Source organism: Anguilla anguilla, chromosome 4 (genome assembly GCF_013347855.1).
Source record: "Anguilla anguilla isolate fAngAng1 chromosome 4, fAngAng1.pri, whole genome shotgun sequence".
In the NCBI taxonomy this organism is placed as follows: Eukaryota; Metazoa; Chordata; class Actinopteri; order Anguilliformes; family Anguillidae; genus Anguilla; species Anguilla anguilla.
The window spans coordinates 35,695,758-35,701,458 of record NC_049204.1 but is presented as its reverse complement, the minus strand read 5'-3'; the positions used below and the strand labels follow the sequence as shown (position 1 = coordinate 35,701,458).

General features: G+C 45.1%; 1 pseudogene; it reads left to right on the top strand.

Annotated features, from left to right (window-relative positions):
* The first annotated feature begins 1,124 nt into the window (after nt 1-1,124).
* On the top strand, nt 1,125-3,721 carry LOC118225286 (annotated as a pseudogene).
* Nucleotides 3,722-5,701: the final 1,980 nt, after the last annotated feature.

Here is a 5,701-nt window from a genome sequence, read left to right as displayed (position 1 = left end):
CTCTCTTTCCCAAAGAGAAGGATCGAGGATGACACACACAGATGGCAGTAGAAACATGGCAAGTGGAATTTCTCTTTAGTTCCACTGGACGACAACAAGAGCTATTATTTTCACAGTGAAGCTACACCGGATGTTCCGTGGTCAGGGTGGAAACATGTCCGAGCTATGGCCGGATAAGTCTAAGTGATCGGTGAAGCAGAAACTGCTTTTAGTGAGGGTTCAGAGACCAAAACCCATTAGAATAGAAACTAATACAACAATGACAATATAGACATACACATAATTACACATGGACACACGCACAGAAATTACAGCACCTTTTATGCATAACCTCCACTTCAGGGCACCATAATTAAAATGCCCTTCAAATACTCTCATTTACTCTTGGCTCACAAGATAACACAAAACTTCAGTACTTACAGGCTTTGTCATCCACTGGCTCTGCACCACTTATGTTTTTGTTCAGCATCTTATGACTTTCCACCCTAATACCATAGTTATAACTTTTGTTGTACTTTCCTTTATGAAACATTAGCTTCTTAATTTACTGGCATATTACTGTGCTGTACAGTGTCATGCATCCAGTAAAGTGACATTCTTTGCTGTGTCCTAATGCTGAGGTATTGCTTTATAAAGCAGTCATCGATGCATTATATAATATTCCAATGTACATAATTTAAAGTGACTAAAGTGAAGTGACCAGTTTCTGTATTCCTAAAGTTTTAAATCTCCAAAAACACTCTGTACGGGTCACACTTATGAAGTGTTTAGACAAATATTTTGGTTACATCACTGATGATATGTCAAAGTGCATCGCAAGATGTGTGAAAAAACTAGTTCAGTCTGGCTTAGTCAGTGACGTCCAGGAACAGGCTAAAGGTCTCCCACAAATACTGTGTCAACAGCTGGAGAGACAGCAGACAGCTTGGAGAGACGGCAACTGGGGCAGGGAGGAGCTCCTGAGAGGGACAACCTAAAAACAAGCTACAGAAACCCTTACAAAGAAATACGCCCTGGGGTGCCCGAAAATGGGGGGGGGGGGGGGGGGGGGAGGCGGTGGTGGAGAGCACCCCAGTCGGACAGGTGACGACCTAAGCGAACAGAGTATTGACTATGAGTGCAGTATGTACTGTATATGTGGTAAGATCTACAAAAACCCACATGGCTTGAAAATCCACCAGGTCAAGATGAGATGCTTGAGGGGAGAGCAAGTGATGCATCGTACAGGAGCAATACCTGGTGAAACGCAGGAGAAGCCAGTCTTGAAGTCACCCCACAGTGCCTGGAACCTCCAAGTGCCATGGGCTCCATCCCCAAGCACAGAGTCACAACATCGTCGGGTCAAGTGGCCTGCAGCCACCAAGGAGAGAGAGAGAGACTCCAGTTTGATGAGGATGTAGACAGGATCCTTGAAGCTACCACCAAGGGTGATGCAGAATGACGGCTCAAGTCTATGGCATCAATCTGCATTGCAGCCAAAAGGTTTGGTACTAAAAAGCAACGTGAAGCCAGAAACCCAGATGGGCTAAACCAGGAGGAAGCTTATCACTCTCCGCAGAGCAGAGTGGCACAGAAGAAGAGGCAGAGAGAGGGCCAGGAAGCACGCAGCCTTCATCGCGAACCCTTTTGGCTTGACCATGTGCTCTAAAGAGGAGGTTGACCAGCACCTCAATAGCTCCTACAGTGACAGAGCTTAGGAGCAAGACCTGGGGAAATGCAGAGCCTTGATAACACCACCAGATCCCACCTATGAGTGCAACATCAAGGAGCCTACCCTGAAGGTGGCTCAGGAAGTCCTCAGAGCTGCCAGAACAAGCTCTGCCCCTGGCCTAAGTGGAGTGCCGTACAAGGTCTATAAGAGGTGACTACATCACCTCTGGAACTACATCATTGGCGTGCCACCGGTTGGAGAAGGGGATAATCACTGGATGTACCATTTCGGTGATCCTGTTTGCCTTAGCTATGAACATGCTGATTAAGTCAGCAGAAGTGGAGTGTAGAGGCCCCCTGACTAAGTCTGGTGTTCGACAACCCCCCATCAGAGCCTTCATGGATGACCTGACAGTGACAACTACATCAATGTCTGGATGCAGATGGATCCTTCAAGGCCTTGAGGGACTCATCAACCCAGTGAAGTTCTGATTGCTGGTTGTGAAGCAGGGAGAGGTAACAGACAAGTTTCGCTTCTCCGTAGGAGGTATCCAGATCCCATCTGTCACTGAGAAGCCAGTCAAGAGCCTAGGCAAGGTCATCGACTGCACCCTGAAGGACACCACACCACTCCAGACAACCAACAAGGAGTCATGGCTGACGGCAGTGGACAAATCACGGCTGCCAGGGAAGTTCAAGGCCTGGATATATGAGTACAGCATCCTCCCTCGACTCCTATGACCCTTGCTAGTCTATGAGGTCCCATTGATAACTATCAAGGGCTTCAAAAGGAAAGTCAACCAATTCCCCTGCAGACAGCTGGGTCTGCCAGGAAGCCTGAACAGCATCACCTTGTATGGGCAGAAGAACAAGCTACAGCTCCCATTCAGCAGCCTGACTGAAGAGTTCATGTTCACCCATGCAAGACAGGTGTTGCAATGCGGAGACTTCACCAACACCAGAGTCTCTACAGCCGACATTGAAGTGAGGACTGGGAGGAAGTGGAGGGCACGGGAAGCAGTCAAGCAGGCTGAGTCACAGTGTGACTGTCACTGTCACTGTGCTGCGGCACAGTGTGCTGAAGGTATCAGTGGCGTCTGAGCATGCAGGGATTGGTAGTGTCCCAAGACCTTGCTACGACTAAGCCCAAGGCAAAGAGAAGCGTCACCTGGTCCAGAAGGAGGTTCGAGCAGGGGTGGAGGAAGTTCACTCCAGGGTAGGATGTGGCAGCAGGGCGCATGGACCAGATGGGAGCAAGCGACAGAGCGAAAGATCTCTTAGTCGGAGCTTTGGAATGCTGAGCAGCTCCGGATCAAGTTCCTGATCCAGTTGATCTATGACGTTCTCCCCAGCCAAGCTAACCTCTGCTGGAGTATGGTTGTAACAGCAGCATGCCCACTGTGCCAGAGAAGAGGATCACTCGAACATATCCTCAGCTGTTGCCTGAAAGCTCTGGGAGAGGGGTACTGTCACTGGCATCACAACCAGGTCCTGAAGGCGATAGCAGATACCATCTGCACTGAGATCAGCCAGGCGAAGCAACACCGCACAGCAAAATAGCTCATTGTGTTTGTTAAGGCAGAGAAGAAGCCCCAGGCTCAGGTAAGAGTGCAGGGTGGGCTCCTTGTCACAGCAAGGGACTAGCAGCTGAAGGTTGATCTGGGGAAGCAGCTCAAGTTCCCAGACACCATCGCAGTGACCACACTCAGGCCAGACATGGTCCTGATATCTGAAATATCAAGACAGGTGGTCCTACTGGAGTTAACTATTCCCTGGGAAGACTGGATGGAGGACGTCTATGAGATGAAGAGGGCCAAGTATGGGGATGTGGTTAGTGAGTGCTGGAGACAGGGATCGAGGACACAACGTGTTCCTATAGAGGTGGGCTGTCAGCAGCTTCGCAGACCAGTGTCTCCACAGGGCCCTCAAGCTCCTTGGCATTACAGGACTGCACAGCAGGAAAGCCATCAAGAACACCACTGAGGCCGCAGAGGGGGCGTCAAGATGGCTGTGGATCAAGAGGGGGGATCCATGGACAACACATGCTACTTGGACACAAGCTAGGGCTTGATCAACCCTGGCTTGGTCGCCTGGGTGAGGGTGTATGATTGTGAAAAGACCCGAAACACCCCATGACCTCAGGTTACATCACTGCTGATATGTCCAAGTGCATCGCAAGATGTGCAAAATAACTAGGTATTAGTTCCAACAATTCCTCAGGGTGGATGGACTGATGAACATGCCGTGATCCTCCCATGTCAATTTACTGTACTTATCAAGCCTCGCTGTCTCTTTCACACATGCATTAAATATATACACATCTATCTATCTGTCTATCTATCTATCTATATATATGTATATATTTATGTAGTATGATGTAGTTGAAATCCTTTTCTCTCTCCACTGCATGTGTAGCATTTGCTGTCCTTTGCATTAAGTTTAACATACTTGCAACTCCAGAGTAGCTATAGCTAATGTTAGTTAGCCAGCTAGCCAGTGGTGGCTGCTGAGCTGAGAATTGATGGGGTGGAAAACTTCCTCTTGATTATTGGTCTTGACCTGTTTTCAGTCATTTACTTAGATTAACAACACAGTGATCAATACCATTAGATAGTCTAGTCAGTTGTCCTTGATTATACTATTAGCTTGGTGAGTAGCCTAATAAAATTCTTTTTATTGTACACATTTTATAAACATTATTTACAATTGTGGATGCATGCATTCTCTGCACGCACACTCAGAGAATATGAATGACAAAGAACTGCAATGCGAAGATTTTGTTATTTAAATTAACTATAATATTGTTTTGCTACATTGAAAAAATGTATGTTTTTTTAGACTTGAGAAAAGTCTGAAGTTTGATATCCGAACACTATACTACCTAATTCTGTCATTCTAAGCTCTTTAAACGATAGAGCCAGGTTGGTATTTTAGGTGTGCAGTAGGTGGTCCATCTTCCGGCAAACACACCTACACTCCCTGCACTTACAGGTCCCCTGGTTTCTAACGGCCCACTCTGTTTGTTTGAGTGCCACAGAAAAGGGAAAAAATTGAGAGATTTAATGAGTCATATCATTAAGATGATAAAGAGTGCAATCATATTTCAATGGACCATTAATGAAGACTAATGGCAGCGAGATTTTATATTCACGTGTCTACTAACCGTGAGGTTAATCTGTTAATTCTCTTATAATTCAGGGAGATATAGGCACTAAAAATACATGCTGTACGGCCCTTTCAATGTGAAGAGAGCAAGCCTCATCTGTCAACCTCAACTAAAGGAAAAAAGAAAACACTTGCAGCTGGAAATCAAATGACTGCATTTATGAGAAACGCAATACGTGTTAAGATACAGAAACCTACGCGAACACAAGATCTACCTGTCTCTCACATTCATACACAGTCACAGACACATGCATTACATATGCATTTGCATATGGAAATTATGTGTGTGTGTATGTGTTTTATATAGTTTTACACACACACACACACACACACACACACATATATAAGCATGTCATATTTTAATTTGATTTATACATGAAGAACATATGTATTTATGCATGTTTATATATCTAGAAAGAGAGAACATAAGTCAGTATAAAGTAAAAAACTATATGGATATTTGATTTGTTTCAGAATCATCCCTTATCATGTGCAGAGAATGATGTTTAAATATTGCTTTTTAACACCATATTGACCACTCATTAACATTGTGAAGGAATCAGGTGGAAGGCCCTTAACTAGTAACTAGCTCACTTTGTCCTCACCCTGACCCCACCCCTCCACCAGTCCCAGGAATAAAGAATACAGACCGCAACTCAGAATTGCATTTTAAGCAACACGGGCTTCAAAAATAACCGCTCTATTTTTTTTTTTTTAAACATAGCAATGAATTACTGATCATTATAATGTCATTAGTTTTTGGACATCATTTCACCTCATTAATGTGCACAAACAATTACATCTACAGTTAATGTACTGTGCCATGTATGATAATAGTAGACATTTGCGCTTCTCCCTAATATCAGAATTTCAGGACTGAAACTAG